This window comes from Ursus americanus, chromosome 30, assembly GCF_024610735.1.
Source record: "Ursus americanus isolate L20-20 chromosome 30, mUrsAme1.1.p, whole genome shotgun sequence".
Taxonomy (NCBI): domain Eukaryota; kingdom Metazoa; phylum Chordata; class Mammalia; order Carnivora; family Ursidae; genus Ursus; species Ursus americanus.
The window spans coordinates 1,258,671-1,278,775 of NC_142156.1; positions in this window are offsets into that span (position 1 = coordinate 1,258,671).

A 20,105-nucleotide genomic window follows, 5' to 3' on the forward strand; every position below is an offset into this window, starting at 1 on the left:
TTGTTGGACTTTTGGGAGGATAGTAATCACTTACGAGTGTCTGTTGGTCAGATTGCGTTTCTGGGTGAAGGAAGCCATATGGTAGCCATTTTGAAGCATTTCAATGACTCACAGCTACTCTGTGTGAGGGTAGGGCTTTGATCTCAATTTGAATTTTGCTAAGTGAAGCTAGCAGTCTCTACTCATATTATCTTGGTGCCACTATCTGACGTAGCCCAGATTTTTCTATGGGGACTGAGATGCAATCTGTCTGGGCTTTCTTGGTTATTAAACATAGCTGTGTTGGCTCAATCTCTAGCATTTAGAAGGGCCTAAATGACCCATGTGTGTTTTCTGTGTTATCAAGGGAGAGAAGCAGTAGATTTGCTTCTTTAAAGTTCTAGTCCATTCATATCCCAGTGTGAAGTGCTCCCTGCCAAGTGCTTAGAATAAAGTGCTCTTCCTATAGCCATGGAAAATTCCCTTTCCTCCTTCCTTTTTCTTTTTTCTTTCTTTCTTTCTTTCTTTCTTTCTTTCTTTCTTTCTTTCTTTCTTTCTTTTTCTTTCTTTCTTTCTTTCTTTCTTTCTTTCTTTCTTCTTTACTTTCTCTCTTTCTCTCACTCTTTCTTTCTTTCTTGATTTTTTTCTGTTTGAGGATATGAGGGTACAATCACTTTTATTTAGATTTAAAGCAAATGTTAGTGGTATATATCCAGGTTACTCTTCTGATGATTGGAAACATTTATGTTTAAGTCTGCACCCAAACAAGCTATTTATATCAATAACAGCCCCAGACTATGTTGATGGTTGATTTTTTTTTTTTTTGCAAAATAGTTCATTATTGCTTATTTGTGATCTCTACTGTTATAATGTGATAAAAGATAGTGTGGGAGAATCTTTGCTTTCTGTTTGATTCTGCTAGGCCCCATTAATCTGAATGCATTTAGCTTGGTAGAGTAGATTCTCGAATGCTGGTGTAAAAATTGAAAGCAGACCCTTGTAGCTCTTTGTTAATGCATTCAGGTGTGCTGTGGGTTCCCGTCCAGCTCTTGGGGGGAGGATCTCAGAATAATCTCTAGTATTACTAGTCCAGTTTCCCTTTAAAGAGAAGAACTTAGTGTCTAAAGAGGTAAAGTGAATTGCTTAACACAAGGTAATCTTTTGACTACATGAACTCCCTTGGTCATCTGGTTAAGCCAGTGGATCCCTTCCTTAGAATAATGATTTTAAATACACAAAGTCAACTCTGAAGGATTGAAAATGAAACCCAGTTGTATTGAAATACAGCTGTCAAGATATTTTTCAAAATTTGTGATATTGTAATATACGTGCTTATCTGTGCACTAGATACCAAGATCTCCTGGCAGGTCTAATAACTACCGTACTTTTGAATTAGTGATGAGCATGTATGATTTTCTTAAGATATCTGCAGTAACTGTGAAATGATATGAAAATACCTATGATTTCAGTTTGGTACAAGTGGGGGGTCTATTGCCTGTTGTCATAATTAAGGTACATGCTGAGGGTTAGAAAATAGAGATGTATTTTTTTCCCTTTTCAAGTCCATGGATCTCTGAATTTGAGCACAGACTAAAAATCCTTGGCTGAAGATCACACGGCAGATTAATTACTGAACCAGAGTAAGCAGCAGTAGTAAGTAACCCTTGTTGATCAGCTGTCTACAGAGGCAGGGTGCTGCTAGATATTGTACAGCTGATGAAGAAGTCTTTGCCCTAATGTGTTCTTGTTCTAATAACATCGAGGCTAAGAACAAAGGGCAGAGAGAAGTAATATTTATTATGAATTTACTTTGTTTTACAAAACCCTTTAATTCAGTATGTTCCAGGTACATGTGGGGGTTGTGGAGACATTTTCAGTGAGCCCATGAGATTGAAAACTTTTTTGGCTATGATGCTAAGATGTTATCGGCCTGTTTCACTCTACCCTCTCTTGAGTATATGGTTTCCCAGAGCCTGCATGAAGTGTGATATCACAGCAGATTGAACGCCGAAGTCGATGGGAGAACCCAGTTGCCTTTCATGAAGGTAGACATTAAAGAGATTTACGAAGATGCAAAGCAGTGCCTCTCCTAAGTGGTTTTGTTTGGAGAAGTGTTTTTTTTTTTAATGATTTTTTATTAGATTATGTTAGTCACCATACAGTACATCCCCGGTTTCCGATGTAAGGCTCGATGATTCATTAGTTGTGTATAACACCCAGTGCTCCATGCAATACGTGCCCTCCTTACTACCCATCACCGGTCTATCCCATTCCCCCACCCCCCTCCCCTCTGAGGTCCTCAGTTTGTTTCTTATAGTCCATAGTCTCTCATGCTTCATTCCCCCTTGTGATTACCCCCCCTTTCTTTATCCCTTTCTTCCCCTACCGATCATCCTAGTTCTTATGTTCCATAGATGAGAGAAATCATATGATAGTTGTCTTTCTCTGCTTGACTTATTTCACTTAGCATCATTGGAGAAGTGTTTTTATTTGGAAAAATACATATTCACAAAAAACATGCATTGGGTTTATTATGATTATTTTATTATTTATTTAAATTTTTAAAAACTTTTATTATTTGAGAAAGAGTGCGCAAGAAGGGGGAGGAGCAGAGGGAGAAGAACGAGCAGACTCCACCCTGAGCATGGAGCCCAAGGTGGGGCCTGATCACAGGACCCGGAGATCATACCCTGAGCTGAAATCAAGAGTCGGTCACTCAACCAACTGAGCCACCCAGGTGCCCCATGATTATTTTATTTTTAAGATTTTATTTATTTATTTGAGAGAAAGAGAGCACAAGTGGAGGAGGAGGGGGGGAGGGGGGAGGGGGAGGCAGAAGCAGACTCCCTGCTGAGCAGGGAGCCCCCTACGAGGCTCCATCCCAGGACGCCAAGATCTTGACCTGAGCCAAAGTCAGCTGCTTAACTGACTGAGCCACCCAGGCGCCCCTATTATGATTATTTTAAATTAGTTAAGTAAAAAAGTATAAAATGTCTCAGTTTTACTTTCTAATATGGTAAATAGTGACAGATGGAACCCAGATAAACAAAATCTCTTTGAGAGTCTCGTAACTTTTAAGAGTATAAAGGGGTTCCAAGACCAAAAAGTTTCAGCTTTGCTTCTCTACCTGCTATTTCATTAAATTGAGATAATGCTGTAGTTCTCATCTATCGTCCCCTTTCCCAGATAAGACAACTGAGGCTCACAGAGGGTACGTTTTTCATCTATGGCTGTATAATCTTACTCTCAAGCCAAAACTCTACTCCATATGTTTCCCCAGACTTTAGTTGTTCGTTGTCACCTTGATCTCTGCCGTGTCCAGGTGACCTTGTGAAGCAGCTTCATGCCTGATTCCAACCCGTTTGCCTGGTCTGTTTCCTAGTTCATCTTCTATGTTGCGACCTTTTTTTTTTTTTTGTCTTTACTGAAAACAATTATTGCAAAAGAAAATCCTACATTCCTACCACTAAAGGAGAACCAGTATCACATGTCATAGGAAAGAGCAACTATAAAAATAACACCAACAAAAATAAAACAGCAGTGTACTGGAGTCTGGCTAGAATCTGGTACCTGTCAAGCCATTTCTCTATTAAAGAGCAAGGATGATGCCCAACTCCAGCGTTCTCTCTGTTGTAATGTAGATCCCTGTGATTGGTGGAAGTTAATATTCTGTAAAGTAGCTGGGAACACTGACTTAGGGAATACTGAGCCATCGCTCCTAGGCGAAATTCAAGGTCAGGTTGCTGTGAGCCTCTGGTCACATTTTCATCAACTGGTCAGTACATAACCTTATTTTATGTGTCTTCCGTGTAAGGTTTAAAGACTTTATTTATTTATTTATTTATTTATTTATTTATTTATAAAGATTTTATTTATTTATTTATTTATTTATTTATTTATTTATTTATTTATTTGACGGAGAGAGAGACAGCCAGCAAGAGAGAGGGAACACAGGCAGGGGGAGTGGGAGAGGAAGCAGCAGGCTCCCAGTGGAGGAGCCTGATGTGGGGCTCGATCCCAGGGCTCTGGGGTCACGCCCTGAGCCGAAGGCAGATGCTTAACCACTGAGCCACCCAGACACCTCTTTGGCAGTCCTTCGACATTGGTTTATAGGTAGCATCCAGCATACCTCAGGAATCATGGGCTTTTATTTTTAAGTTTAAAAATGTTATATGCAAGTAATGAATCATGGAACTTTACATCAAAAACTAGGGATGTATTGTATGGTGACTAACATAATAAAAAATATTATTTTTTAAAAAAAGTAAGAGGTTAAAAAAAATGTGCTTTGGACATCAGGCGAAGAAATGACTTTGAGGCAGAGATTTGGGTAAGCAAGGGAAAGCAGAGGATGGTTGTGTTAATTTTATTTTTGCAAGTGATGTCCAGGCCGTGTGCTCCGGCAGTCGGGACTCAAACGATTGTCTGAATTACTGGCAGCCAGTTCCCAAGCAAGAGACGAAAGTGGTCTTTGTCTTTCCCAAAGCTCTGTGCCATCGCAAAGCTGCTGTTGTTCCAGTGGCTTTATAGTCATGGATCCACGTTTCCAGATTGTGCCATTTTCTCCTACTTTCCCATACCCCATTAAACTCGGGGACTGCCCATGTCAGATACAGTAGTTGGACCCCTTGGAAGCCCTCTCTCTCTAAGAATCCTAGGCATCCATTCTTTATCTTGTCAAATAACTTGAGGAAAAGAGATCGGAGCAGAGATTCATTCCCTCTTGAAGATAGCTCTTGGCTGACTCAGCCAAGGTGCGTAAGAATGCATCCTGCTGACCGGTTTGTTACATGTGTACCTGGGACAGGATGTGCCGTACTTTGTCTGTACTTTCTCTGAGCCTGGAGTGATAGGGCTCTCCCTCCCCAGACTTTCCTGCTGGAGACTGGTTATAAGTCATAAACCTGAGTTACAGAATCTGACAGCTTTGCCTTTTTGTGTGTAGAATCAAAATATTAAGGGCTAGAGTCTATACGTATCCCTTCATAGCTAACATCCTTGTATATTGGAAAAATATGCCGCAGAGGCATAAAGTGATTAACCAGAGTCATGGGTCTACTAGCAGATTTGTTTCAGCCTATTGTCTTCTGGCTGCTTCCTCTCTCTTTATAACCAGACAGAGCAAGTTTCTTTATACGCCTACTTAGGGGTCTGACAAGTAATTGAACCCCACGCAGTCCTAACGGGAAAATGTCTGTCTTCCCTGGGTTTTTTCTAGGTGGAGGTTTGTTATAAAGAAGATCCAGCTATCAAATCATCTTCTCCCCCCCCCTTATTGAAATATCATTGACATATAACATGATGGCAAGTTCACTTGTACAGTGTCAAGTGTCTAGAATGTGAAATGATCACCACGTTAAGTCTAGTTAACATCCATAAGCACACATCGTTATAAAGTTTTCCTGGTGATGGAGACCTTTTTTTTTTTTTAAGATTTATTTATTTATTTTAGAGAGAAATAGCATGAGTAGGAGGGGCAGAGGGAAAGGCAGAGGGAGAGAGAGAGTCTCAAGCCGACTCCACACTAAGCATGGAGCCCGATGTGGCTCGATCCCGTGATCCTGAGATCACAGCCTGAGCTGAAACCAAGAGTTGCACGGGTAACCAACTGCGGCACCCAAGCGCCCCGTGATGAGGACTTTTAAAGGCTAATTTCAACTTTCAAATAGACAGTACAGTATTATTAACTGTAGTCATTAGGCTGTACACTACATCCCCAGGACTTACTTATTTTAGAATTGGACTTTTAAAGGCTAATTTCAACTTTCAAATAGACAGTACAGTATTATTAACTGTAGTCACTAGGCTGTACATTACATCCCCAGGACTTACTTATTTTAGAATTGGAAATTTGTACCTTTCGATCGCCACCCATCCCCCACCTCTGGCAGCCACCAATCTGTTCTATCTATGAGTTCCATTTTTGGGGTTTTTTTTTTTTTTGCTTACAATCCACATGTAAGTGATATCAGACAATATTTGTCTTTCTCTCTCTGTCTTCTTTCACTTAGCATAATCCTGCAAATGGCAGGATTTTCTTCTTTTTTATGGGTGAATAATATTCCGGTGTGTCTGTATCACATTTTCTTTATCCATTCATCCATCAGTGGACGCTTAGCTTGTTTCCAAATCTTGGCTATTTTAAATAATGATGCATGAAACATGGAGGTGCAGCTATCTTTTCAAGTTAGTGTTCCTTTGAATAAATACCCAGAAGGGGGATTGATGGATTAGATGGTAGTTCTATTTTTAATTTTTGAGGAAACTCCATACTGTTTTCCATACTAGCTGCACTAATTTACATTCCCATCAACTGACACAAGACTTTCCTTTGCTCCATATCCTCACTAATACTTGCTTCTTGTCTTTTTAATAATAACGTTCTAAAAGATTTGCGGTGATATCTCATTGTGGTTTTGATTTGTGTTTCCCTGATGATTCGTGACATTGGACATCTTTTCATGTGTCTCTGGGGCATGTGTCTTTGGAAAAATGTCTGTTCATATCTTCTTCCCATTTCTAATTTGGATTTTTTTTTTTGCTACTGAGTTTATGATTTCTTTCTATATTGGATAACTCCTTATCAGATAGGTGATTTGCAGATATTTTCTTCCATTTGGTAGGCTGCCTTTCCGTTTTGTTGACGGTTTTCTTTGCTGTTCACCTTCCCCTTTTTAAGAGTTCTGGGAAGGAAGGATGTTTTGAAGGTTTGAGCCTGCAAAGTAGAAGTCACGCTGTGGGTTCCATGGTGGTCATGCTTCAGGCCTGCTATGGGCCCAGTGGTCTTTGGTCCATGGTATTGACATAATGTCAGTCGCCCAGCACCATGGTATTGAAATAATGTCAGTCGCAAAATTAATAAGTAGTGTGACAGTCTTACAACTTTACAGGCATGTTTGAGAATGAATGTTACTATGGTTTACCGAGTGTTGATGGGTGAAGGAGAGGTCATGTATCGATCATAAAGGATTATAATATTGACCTGGAAGTGAGAGAACGTTGGTCTTTTTTTAGACCTGTATTTTGAGCAAAATAGTGATGCTTTATTCAGAACACTTAAGCTAGGAGAAGTCTGAGCAAGGCTCCCTGCTGTCGTGGGGGATGCCAGTCCTCCTGCACTGTTCTGATGGGAAGGGGCAGTGGGCAGTTCGATACTGGGAGGATATGCTCCCTCATCTCAGGCCGAGAGCTACTGTGGACTTCGTATTGGAACACACTCCTCCTAGAACAGGGCTGGCGTCCGTCTACCTGGTTTCTGAGCTCTCCAGCCAGGCTTTGAGCTCCCTTATGAACAGAAGCAAATAAACAGAGAAGGCTTGCCCCCCACATCATGACAGCGTGATTCATTTTAGTTTTTCCATCTCACAGGATTGTGAGGCACAGTTTCTATGAACTTCCATGCTTGTATATCTTTTCTCAATCAGTGGGTACTCGAAGCATAGTTACACATTTATTGTCTTTGAAAAAGGAATCCAAAGGCTCAGAAAATGTTGGGAACTTTGGTATAAGCGTAATTCTAATGTGCCGTGTCTTATAAGAATACTGTATGTGCCGTATCATTGTGGTCTGAAAGATCCAATTAAAATTGGTATAACCTTGGGGCGCCTGGGTGGCACAGTGGTTGGGCGTCTGCCTTCGGCTCAGGGCGTGATCCCGGCGTTACGGGATCGAGCCCCACATCAGGCTCCTCCACTGGGAGCCTGCTTCTTCCTCTCCCACTCCCCCTGCTTGTGTTCCCTCTCTCACTGGCAGTCTCTATCTCTGTCAAATAAATAAATAAAATCTTAAAAAAAAATCTTTAAAAAAAAATAAAATAAAATAAAATTGGTATAACCTCTATCAAATATTGATTTAAAATGCATATACCTTTTGACTTACCAATTCCACTTCTGTGAGTTTATCCTGAAGATACAGTAACACATGTGGGGAATGATATATGGACAAGTGTATTCATTAGAGCATTTTCATAAAAAAATGTGAAAATGTATGTGAGTCAGTGGGGGATGGGTTTAGTAATTTATGGCACATGCATGTAAATATCAGGCTCAGACAGACAAAGTGTCTGCTAAAGATGATACTGATGATACTGGCATTTGGTGGTTTAAGGATGATCTCTTCAAAAAATGGTGCCGGGTCAATTGGTTGTGTATATTGAAAAAATGTGCTGGACCCTTGCCTCATGCCAAAAGAATTGATCACTGGACCCCTACTTCATGCCATAAAAAATGATTCCAAAGGTCTGAAAGGTGGAGACTTTCAAAAGAGAGCACAATAGGGGTGTCTGGGTGGCTTAGTCAAGCATCTGACTCTTGATTTTGGCTCAGGTCATGATCTCAGGGTTGTGAGATTGAGCCCTGTGCCCGGCTCTGTGCTAAGCGGGGACCCTGCTTGAGATTCTTTCTCTCCCTCTGCCCCTCCCCCGCTTTCTCTCTTTCTCTAAGAATAAATAAATACATCTTTAAAAAAAAAAGCAGAGAGCATAAGAGAACATCTTGACCTTGGAATAGGCAGAGATTCTAAAAAGGGACACAAAATACACTAACTTAGGAAAAAAAAATTATACCAAGTCTATTAAAATTAAGAACTTCTGTTCACAGAAAGACACCCTTGAGAGATTAAAATGGCAACCCACAGAAGGAAGAAGACATTCCCAGTACACGTGTCTGACCAACGGATCATATTGCCAACATGTAAAGAACTAGAAATCAGTAAGAGAAAAGAATAACCCAATAGAAAAATGGGCAAAAGACTTGAATAGATTATCATAAAAGATGATAATCCAAATGTCCAGTAAACCTTTGGAAGGTGGCTGCTTTCCATTTGTCATCGTGGAGTTGTAAACACAATGGCAGCCCCACCAGAAGAGCTAAACAGAACAAACAAAACCATGGAGGGCACCTGGCTGGCTCAGTCAGTTCAGCATCTGCCTGCGGCTCAGCTCATGATCCCAGGGTCCTGAATCGAGTGCTGCGTCGGGCTTCTTGCTCAGCAGGGAGTCTACTTCTCCCTCTCCCTCTACCCTTCCCTCCTGCTGGTGCTCTCTCTCTCTCTCTCTCTGACGAATAAATAACTAAAATCTCTAAACAAAACCAAACCATGGAATCATTCCGGCTATTGGTGAGGACATATGGCTGTAGGAAGTCTCACGTGTCGTGGAAGCGTACATCGATCGGTACAACCATTTTGGAAAGCAGTTCAGTAGTTCCTAGGAAAGTTAGGCGTGGACCTCCTCTGTGCCTCAGCAGTTTCACTGTTAGGGGAATGACAAGTTTGTGCAGAATGTTCAAGTACACTAAATAAAATAGCCCCAAATTGGGAACTACACACATACCCGTTGGCAGTTGAACATATGTATCAATGATGGTGTCTCCACTCAATGAAATACCATAGGGCAGTGAGAATGAAGGATTTACATGTCCTCACAAAAATACAGTTTAATCCGACAAAAGGCTATGGGAAAGAAGGTGAACAGAAAAGGGTACCCATTGTATTATTGAATTTCTATAAATACGAATACAGGAGAAACTAATTGGTTTTTAGAAGTCAGGGTAGCGGTTACTCTAGGTGTGTGCAGGGTGAAAGGTGTGCTGGCAGTGAGGATGAGCAGAGCATTTAGGCTGTTGGTAATGTCCTTTCTTGATCAGGGTGCCGCATAGCTAGGTGATTCAGTTTATGAAAACCTAGTGCACTGTGCATGTGTGGCACGTGCATTTCCTGTATGTATATTACACCAAAAGAAGAATTTTGGAAAGGAAAAGAGTGAGGCAGCTATTTCCAAGATATATCTGAATGCAAGGGCAAGATGCAAAAAGTACCTATAGTACTAATTCTGTTAAATGAATATTTGTGCCTTACCCACTGTGTCCAGCACTGTTCAAGGCACTGAATGCAGTAGGCAGAGAAAGGTATGTGTTTGCGTGCGCTTGTAAATGCCAGACCATTTCTGAAACTGTACGTAAGAAATTGTCCCATCAGTCGTTTCTTGGAAGGGGATGGTGGATTGGGTGTCAGAAGTAGAGAGCTTTTATTGAGTACTTTTGCGTCTTTTAAAGTTTGTCTGATGTGGATTCGTTACCAATTTGAACAAATAAATAAATTGGACTTAAGGATCCTATGATTATTCATGTAATGTGTGACCTAAAGGCAGTAGCTGTTGTCACCTCTGTGTTAGGGGTCTAGCAAATGAAACAGAGTATTTTGGTGGTTTGCCCCAAATCACACAGGATGTCTTGTCTGGGTTCAGCAGTTAGGTCTTCGACCCCATCTCTCAAACTTACACTGACTCTTGCATATTCTAGCAGAAATCTAACCTTATGTGTCCCTGTGTACTTGAGGACAGTCTGTAATTTTGTATACTTTGCTTTCTATGGTTGGGTGAATTACTTATGACACACTCTGTCTCTGTTCACAATCAAAAACCAATTCCAAGATTGTTCTTCACTTAAGGGCAAAATGGAATCTTCATGTTTACACCAGTCTCATCTCTTTATAACCCTAAAACTAAAAACTCGCAGAATCACATCTCACTAATTCTAACCTATCGGCTGTCCTAAGGCCCTAGATGACTATTTTATGGCTGATAAACCATTAGTCTCTGGCTTTGACCCCTCTATCTGTTCAGAGACAGTAGGTGTGAGGTCATGGTCTTTTTTTGTTAAGGTAATGGACAGTCCCGTGGAATACATAAGACTTGGTGTCGTTGGGGCGCCTGGGTGGCACAGCGGTTAAGCGTCTGCCTTCGGCTTAGGGCGTGATCCCGGCGTTATGGGATCGAGCCCCACATCAGGCTCCTCCGGTGGGAGCCTGCTTCTTCCTCTCCCACTCCCCCTGCTTGTGTTCCCTCTCTCGCTGGCTGTCTCTATTTCTGTCGAATAAATAAATAAAATCTTTAAAAAAATCTAAAAAAAAAAAAAAAAGACTTGGTCTCACATTACATAAAATATTTGGCTAACAAAACAGAACAGTTACATACGATTATTTCTTAGTCTAACAGCTTCACTAATAGGGTATGCCTTTCAAAAAAATAAGTCCTGTTCTGCATGAGTGAAGAAGAACAAGGTACAGATGTTGATTTACTCAGTGCCACATGGTAAGCCGACATGGTAACTACTTCCAGTCCTGCAGACTGTGGTTAGTGCCAGTGGCCAAACCACGCTTAAAATCAGAATTGTCAAGGCAGACGCAAGAGTGAAGTTTTGGAGGGTAGCTTCTTGTGGCTTGGAACTTTGAAGTTCAGGTCTACTAACTTTTGTTACTCTTGGCCTTTATGAAGTCATACAAGGCTCTAAGCCAAGTGAGAAGTTGGGAATATGATTAGCACACTTCCTGGTACCGCGGGCAGTATGGCGATCATTACCTGAAATTTTGCTAGGCCGGAGCCTGCCTGAGAGTACGCTGGGCTGGCAATCAGGTGCCCTTGTTTGCAGAGCAGGGTAGATTATTAAGTAGTTAATGTTGGTTAGCTCTGAACCCATCTTCAAAGGTCCAGACTAAACTCTAGTATCAAAGTGTCAAAGTTCTTATGGCTGGAAATGGCCTGGTCTTGCAAAAATTGTCATAGAAAATATGTGAATTCCCAGGGGTCTCTGGGTGAGGGGACTTCTATTCTCTGTTTCTGTGCTCTTGAAGTAGCACTCGCTCACTGGCTCAGATCAGTCTGGGATCTGAAGAGGTAAAAATAAATAATAAACTCACACATAACTGACTGACTAACATGGGTGTTTTGAGTCAGGCCAACTGGAATTTTTTTTTTTTTTAAGATTTTATTTATTCGACAGAGAGAGAGACAGCCAGTGAGAGAGGGAACACAAGCAGGGGGAGTGGGAGAGGAAGAAGCAGGCTCCTAGCGGAGGAGCCTGATGTGGGGCTCGATCCCATAACGCCGGGATCACGCCCTGAGCCGAAGGCAGACGCTTAACCGCTGTGCCACCCAGGCGCCCCAGGCCAACTGGAATTTGAATCCCTACTCACTCTGACGAACTTACTGCTCTGAGGAAGTACACGTTCTCCGAGTACCTGCTACTTTCCAGTGGCTCATGTGCTGTGAGGATTATGTAAGATACAGAATGTGTGGAAAATACATAGAGAGAGTAGGCACTTCATAAAGGCTGGCTTCCTTCCCTCTGGCTTGATAGAATGCCACACAGTCCATCCTCTCCAGCCTCGTCTCCGGTCATGGACACACAGCCATTTGTGACCAGTAGCCCGCCATTTCTGGCCCTATCACACAGACTATCATAGAATCTGAAAACAGGAGTCCCCTGAGGACAGAATCCTGAATGACTATCTTGTGGGCCTGTGAGCCTCTCCTAAAGAAGACCGATGCCTGCTTGAGTCAAAGAGTTGACTGTGTATAGAATACTGCAGAGTATTTCAGAAGAACCGTAGACACCTTGGGAGAGGCCAGTACCCAGTTCACGTTGGGTGACGTGAGGATTGCAGCTCCAGCTTTTTTTCCATTTGCGCGATAGCTTCAGGGAGGTCTTTTTGGAAGCTCACAGATTCAGAAATGGTTTGACTCTGGAAGAATTCCTTTCATGTTTGAGTTCCGATCTAAGCCAAGAGCCTTGGAAATTTTGAATCCACCTCTTTGGTATAGTTGCTATAGAAAATATAATGATCACTATGGTAAACATATCATATATTAAAATATATAGCATATTGGGGCGCCTGGGTGGCTCAGTCGTTAAGCGTCTGCCTTTGGCTCAGGGCGTGATCCTGGTGTTATGGGATCGAGCCCCGCATCAGGCTCCTCCGCTGGGAGCCTGCTTCTTCCTCTCCCAGTCCCCCTGCTTGTGTTCCCTCTCTCGCTGGCTGTCTCTCTCTGTCAAATAAATAAATAAAATCTTAAAAATATATATATAACATATTAAAAGAATGTATAAATTATCATAGTTTTGTTTTAAGAATTATTTAGTGAACTATCCAACCCTTAGCTATTTGGGAATTTTTCCATTAAAAGAACCATTTCACGTTTCACAGGTCAAAGCTACCATTTAGAGAAACATGCATTTAGCTTACAGCAAAATTCTGAAGCTCTCCTGGTGAGAAGTACTTAGATATAGACCGCAATGAAAAGAAAACTACACTCATTTTCCTTAGCCCGTAACGTGAGAGTTCAGAAGGAAAGAAGCACTTCTCACTAAGAATAAACTGTGAAATGCGTGGGAAGTTGTTGGAGGCTGTGCCAGGGGGTTTGTAAGAGGAAGTACACAGAAGTTCGCAACTATTAGTGGTTAATTCGAAGGTACTTAAATCCGCAGTGACTAAATGGCATTAATGTTACATCAACAAATTGACCTGCAAAGGTAACCATCCTCAATGTCCCTGTGATCGTGAATGATTTGTACTTAAAAGTAAGTATATGAAAGTCCTCATTATAGTTGTCATTGCTCCAGAAATAAGTTAAAAGAAGCCTTGCTTATCTTTTCCCTGCTAAGACTACTGTAACGTTCGCCAGGTCATCTCTTCAAAAGACAGCTGGCCTGATTGTTAGAGTGTTCGATTAAGAAAACTAGATACTAAGGCAACATAAGGGTTCCAGCTTGCTCAAACTCTCGGTCAAGCCTAGAAACCTAATAACTGTGGATTATATTGACCATATTTGAATCAGTTATTGAAGCTGAAAAAATCGATCAACTTCTATTTCTGGAATTCAAAACAATACTCCTAAGACTAGAAGCAATCCTTCGTAGCCACAGATTATCAATGAAGATATTTGGAATTTCCATGTTTTTGTTTAAAAATGGTCACATGTATACAGGTCCTTAGGGTTGACCCTAATGCTTTACAGCATTTCAGTTGCAGTCATCCAAGTAGAAGTGTGTGAAGAAAAATACCCCACCGTTAAGCTTACTGATACATGAAAATGTTATCTGCAAAATAAACCACAGGTGAAATGCTGTAAATATGTGTTGGAGCTCTTCAGTGAAGGAAGTGGGTTACGTTTTAAAGTTGAATGAAATAATCATAACTCATCAGTAAAATGTGTGACCCTTGATAAAATGTGTCACTTTTAGTCTAATTCAGTGTGGTGATTTCTAAGGTATTTTTGCTCATTCCTCAGTATGAAAATCCGCATCGTTGAGTTACTCATTGGGGCTCATATGTCACTTTTTCAGAACCTTATCCAAAATGTCAGTTGAATCCTCGACGTCAGTATATTCTTGAAAACCTGGCAAGTTTTACTTTTTTCTACTTTCTTTAAATTGTCATTAATGTAGTTTAATACACTTTATTAGTAAATCCAAAGAAGAAATCAAGAATAGATGTAGAAAAGAAAAGTTTTTGGTTCTTTGTGTATTTAGGAGTCTAGTTTAGTATTTGAGTGATTTATTCAATAATAATTGTTGAATGCCACTTAAAACAAAATGAAAATCATCATCTTTTACCTATAAAAAAATCCCTTACATAGATGAATTCACAAATGGAAATTGGTGGTATGCTTTCTTAAGACGAAATTGTTGGGATTTAAAATATGATATTTTTATATGATTTGATATCTCTCAAATCTGAGAAATAAAAATCCATTCTGCAGATAGTTTTAAATTTGCATTTTCAAGTTAATATTTTCAGTGGGATGTTAGACCTACCACGCGAGCAGATTTGTCCTGAGAGTATTTCCATATCTCTGCCGTGAAGTGCATCCTTAGTCTGGAACTGAATGAAGCAAAGTTGCTCACATTACCTCGAGATACAGACTCAGGGACTGCTCTCTGTTACGGGGTATTAAATGGCTCTCTCTGGTAAGCAGTGTACAGAATAATCCTGTGCAGTCTGAAAAATCCCTAGAGATGTTTACATTTAAATTGCCTGTTTTCCACTGAAAAGCAAAATAATTCCAGTGGAGAAATATTACCATTTATGTTCAGGAAAAAAGGATGGGCAGACCCGTAGCTGCAGAACTTCAGTACCAACTAAATATTTAGTAAATAAAGCAAAAGAAGAGCTGAAAATGAGTTTGAAATCCATATGTAATGTGCAGTAGGCTTACATGATATTAATTGATGGCATAAATATATGCAATGTTAAACTTACTAAAAATTCACTGTGAGGGGCGCCTGGGTGGCACAGCGGTTAAGTGTCTGCCTTCGGCTCAGGGCGTGATCCCGGCGTTGTGGGATCGAGCCCCACGTCAGGCTCCTCCGCTATGAGCCTGCTTCTTCCTCTCCCACTCCCCCTGCTTGTGTTCCCTCTCTCACTGGCTGTCTCTATCTCTGTCGAATAAATAAATAAATAAATAAATAAATAAATAAATAAATAAATGAAGTCTTAAAAAAAAAATTCACTGTGAGACTAGAGCAATGCTCTTAACTTCCCAGTCGTTGCTGGCAGTTTTGAACGAAAGGAAGTTTTGGTTTGGGTTTACGCCCCTTATCATCATTTAACAATAATGTCGTCTTCATCATTATTAACATACTCGTTCTCATCCTTATTTTCATTGTTAAACAAAACGTGTCACAAAGCATTGTTTTCATAACCATATGTATATTAACTCTGGTTTCACAAACGAGAAATTGGATTCTTATAGAAGAGTTTTAAATACCTTGCCTGAGGTCATGAAGTTATTTTAAACGACAGTTGGGATTTGAACCTGTGTCATCTGGTCCCATAGGTCACTTCTCACATTGCAAAAATCGTATCATAACTTTAAACATAATTTGGGAAAGAACATGTTTTCTAGGTTTCTCATATATGGGGGAGCGATTAGAAAGTGACTCAGAATACTAAATTTTCACGTAACTGGGTTACGTTGCAGATGCTATTTTAGAAGCAAAGGTTCAAAGACAAAGGTGCCTTTAAACATGGAGACACAATTAATTAGATTTTGATTGTTTGAGTGAGGTGGTACCACGGTGAAAATAGTGTTGTTACTATTAACTATTCCCCAGTGAACCACTCCCTGTATTTATGTCTTGTGCGGTCCCCTCATACATTGACTCTACGCCTGACCTTGTGACTTTCTTTAGACAATTTAACGATTGTAAGCACCACACAAATAGAAATTTTATAAACACTTGCAAATTGTGCTGTTCTCTTGTATTATAGTTACAGTGTAAAGAAGTCCAAGCTGTCTATAGGCAGGCAGCGCGTGTAGACAGAGAGAAGTGTACAGGATTTATCTGGACTTTCTAGCCTAGCCAAACCACCATCTGAAAGCAACCTAGTAAGCTCAGTCATCTCCATATAAGCGGAATGGCCAAGATGGACTCATTCAACCCACAAAATCAGGAGAAATAATAAATCGTTGCTGTTATAAGCCATTAATTATTGGAGCAGTTTGTTACACAGCAATAGTCAATCAAAATGCAGAGAGTCTTATTAAATAACTTTGTCAAGAATCTTATTTCAGTGGAAAAGAATAATTTATATGAATGAACTGGAATCTCATCCACATATTTAGTAGGGTCTATGAATATCTTATACACATATTTAATAAGATCTGTAGCATGAATAAATATCCCATACACATATTTAGCAGGGTCTGGGACAAAATGTATAATCAAGGAATTTTGTAATTATAAGCTATTTTATTGATAGAAATGTCATTTATTGGATTCTTACTGCCACATTTTTGATGCTACAGTCAGGGAAATGATGGTTTCATTTCAAATACCTTTCATATGTATATAGTATATATGTGTATACAAACATATGTATGTATATGCACATAATATACATACATACATATGTATATACATGCATGTATATATATTATTGCCTAGAATATATGTAAAATGTGGTTTTAATCAGTTTAAGTAATAATGAATTAATATAATTAATATAAAGAAATTTATTTTTTTAAATTTTTATTCCAAATTGATGTCTGTGTTTTAATTGATTAGTTCAACTCATTTGTATTGATTATGTTGAAACTAAAATTTAATCTTGTTTTTTATTTTCAAATTACTTTTAATTTTTTCTTTTTTGCTATCCATTTTTTTATTTTATTTTTTTTATTATGTTAGTCACCATACAGTACATCCCTAGTTTTCGATGTAAAGTTCCATGATTCATTACTTGCGAACAACACCCAGTGCACCATGCAATATGTGCCCTCCTTACTACCCATCACCAGTCTATCCCATTCCCGGACCCCCCTCCCCTCTGAAGTCCTCAGTTTGCTTCCCAGAGTCCATAGTCTCTCATGGTTCATTCCCCCTTCTGTTTACCCCCCCTTTCTTCTTCCCCTTCTTTTCCTACCAATCTTCCTATTTCTTATGTTCCATAAATGAGTGAAACCATATGATAATTGTCTTTCTCTGCTTGACTTATTTCGCTTAGCATTATCGCCTCCAGTCCAATCCATATTGTAGCAAATGTTGAGAAATCGTTCTTTTTAATGGCTGAGTAATATTCCATTGTATATATGGACCACATCTTCTTAATCCAGTCATCTGTTGAAGGGCATCTTGGCTCCTTCCACGATTTAGCTATTGTGGACAATGCTGCTATGAACATTGGGGTGCTTAATGGCCCTTCTCTTCACTACGTCTGTATCTTTGGGGTAAATACCCAGTAGTGCAATGGCTGGGTCATAGGGTAGCTCAATTTTTAACTTTTTAAGGGACCTCCACACTGTTTTCCAGAGTGGCTGTACCAACTTGCATTCCCACCAACAACGTAGGAGGGATCCCCTTTCTCCACATCCTCTCCAACGATTGTTGTTTCCTGCCTTGTCAATTTTTGCCATTCCAACTGGCGGAAGGTGCTATCTCAGTGTGGTTTTGATTTGAATTTCTCTGATGGCTAATGATTTTGAACATTTTTTCATGTGTCTGTTAGCCATTTGTATGTCTTCATTGGAAAAGTGTCTGTTCATATCTTCTGCCCATTTTTTGATTTGTTTATTTGTTTCTCGTGTATTGAGTTTGAGCAGTTCTTTGTAGATCTTGGGTACCAGTCTTTTATCTGTAGTGTCATTTGCAAATATCTTCTCCCATTCCGTGGGCTGCCTCTTAGTTTTTTTGACTGTTTCCTTGGCTGTGCAGAAGCTTTTTATCTTGATGAAGCCCCACAAGTTCATTTTTTTCTTTTGTTTCTCTTGCCTTTGGAGATGTATCATGAAAAATGTTGCTGTGGCCGATGTCCTACAGGTTGCTGCCTATGTTCTCCTCTAGGATTTTGATGGAATCCTGTCTCACATCGAGGTCTTTCATCCATTTGGAGTTTATCTTTTTGTATGGTGTGAGAGAGTGGTCAAGTTTCATTCTTTTGCCTGTAGCTGTCCAATTTTCCCAGCACCATTTATTGAAGAGACTGTCTTTTTTCCACTGGATGTTTTTTCCTGCTTTGTCAAAGATTAGTTGCCCAAAGAGCCGAGGGTCCATTTCTGGGTTCTCTATCCTGTTCCATTGGTCTGTGTGTCTGTTTTTGTGCCAGTACCATATTGTCTTTGTGATCACAGCTTTGTAGTACAGCTCGAAATCTGGCCTTGTGATTCCCCCAGCTTTGTTTTTCCTTTTCAACAGTTCCTTGGCGATTCTGGGCCTTTTCTGGTTCCACACAATTTTAAGGGCTGTTTGTTCCAGTTCTTTGTAAAATGTCATTGGTATTTTGATCAGGATGGCATTGAAAGTGTAGATTGTTCTGGGTAGCATAGACATTTTGACTATGTTAATTCTTCCGATCCACGAGCATGGAATGTTTTTCCATCTTTTTGTGTCTTCTTCAATGTCTTTCAAGAGTGATTTGTAGTTTCTAGAATACAGATCCTTTACTTCTCTGGTTAAGTTAATTCCGAGATAATGTATGGGTTTTGGTGCTATCGTAAGTGGAATGGATTCCCTGATTTCTCTTTCTTCAGTCTCATTGTTCGTGTATAGAAATGCAACTGGTTTCTGAGCATTGATTTTGTATCCCACCACATTACTGAATTGCTCTATAACTTCTAGTAGTTTGGGGGTGAATTCTTTGGGTTTTCCATATATAGAGTATCATGTCATCTGCGAAGAGAGACAGTTTGACTTCTTCTTTGCCGATTTGGATATCTTTGATCCCTTTTTGTTGTCTGATTGCTGTTGCAAGGACTTCTAGTACTATGTTGAATAATAGTAGCGAGAGTGGGCATCCTTGTCGTGTTCCTGATCTTAAGGGAAAGGCTTCCAGCTTTTCCCCATTGCGAATGATATTTGCTGTAGGCTTTTCATAGATGGTTTTTATGAAATTGAGGAATGTACCCTCTATCCCTACACTCTGAAGTGTTTTAATCAGGAAACGATGCTGTATTTTGTCAAATGCTTTTTCTGCATCTATTGAGAGGATTGTATGGTTCTTGACTCTTGTTGATATGATCTGTTACACTGATCGATTTGCGAATGTTGAACCACCCTTGCATCCCAGGGATGAATCCCACTTGGTCATGATGGATAATCCTTTTAATGTACTGTTGGATCCTATTAGCTAGGATCTTGTTGAGAATTTTGGCGTCCATATTCATCAGGGAAATCGGTCTGTAATTCTCCTTTTTGAGGGGGTCTTTGCCTGGTTTGGGGATCAGGCAAAGTAATACTGGCCTCATAGAATGAGTTTGCTAGTTTTCCTTCTGTATCTAGTTTTTTGAAACAGCTTCAGGAGAATAGGTATTATTTCTTCTTTGAATGTTTGGTAGAATTGCCTGGGGAATCCATCAGGCCCTGGAGTCTTGTTTTTCGGGAGATTTTTGATCACTGCTTCAATCTCTTATAATTAATTGGTCTGTTTAAAAAATCAATTTCTTCCAGTTTCAGTTTTGGTAGTTTATAGGTTTCCAGGAAGGCATCCATTTCTGCCAGGTTGTTTAATTTATTGGCATAAAGCTGTTGATAAAAGTTTCTAATGATCCTTCCTATTTCATTGGTGTTAGTTGTGACCTCTCCCTTTTCATTCATAATTTTATTAATTTGGGTCCTTTCTCTGTTCTTTTGAATAAGTCTTGCCAGTGGCTTATTGATCTTATTTATTCTTTCAAAGAACCAGCTTCTAATTCTGTTGATCTGAACTACTGTGCTCTTTGTTTCTAATTCATTGATCTCTGCTCTAATCTTGAACTGCTTTCTCGTGCATGGGTTAGGCCTGTTCTTCTGTTCCTGTTCCAGCTTCTTGAGGTCAGAATATAAAAACTGCATTTTAGATTTTTCTATTCTTTT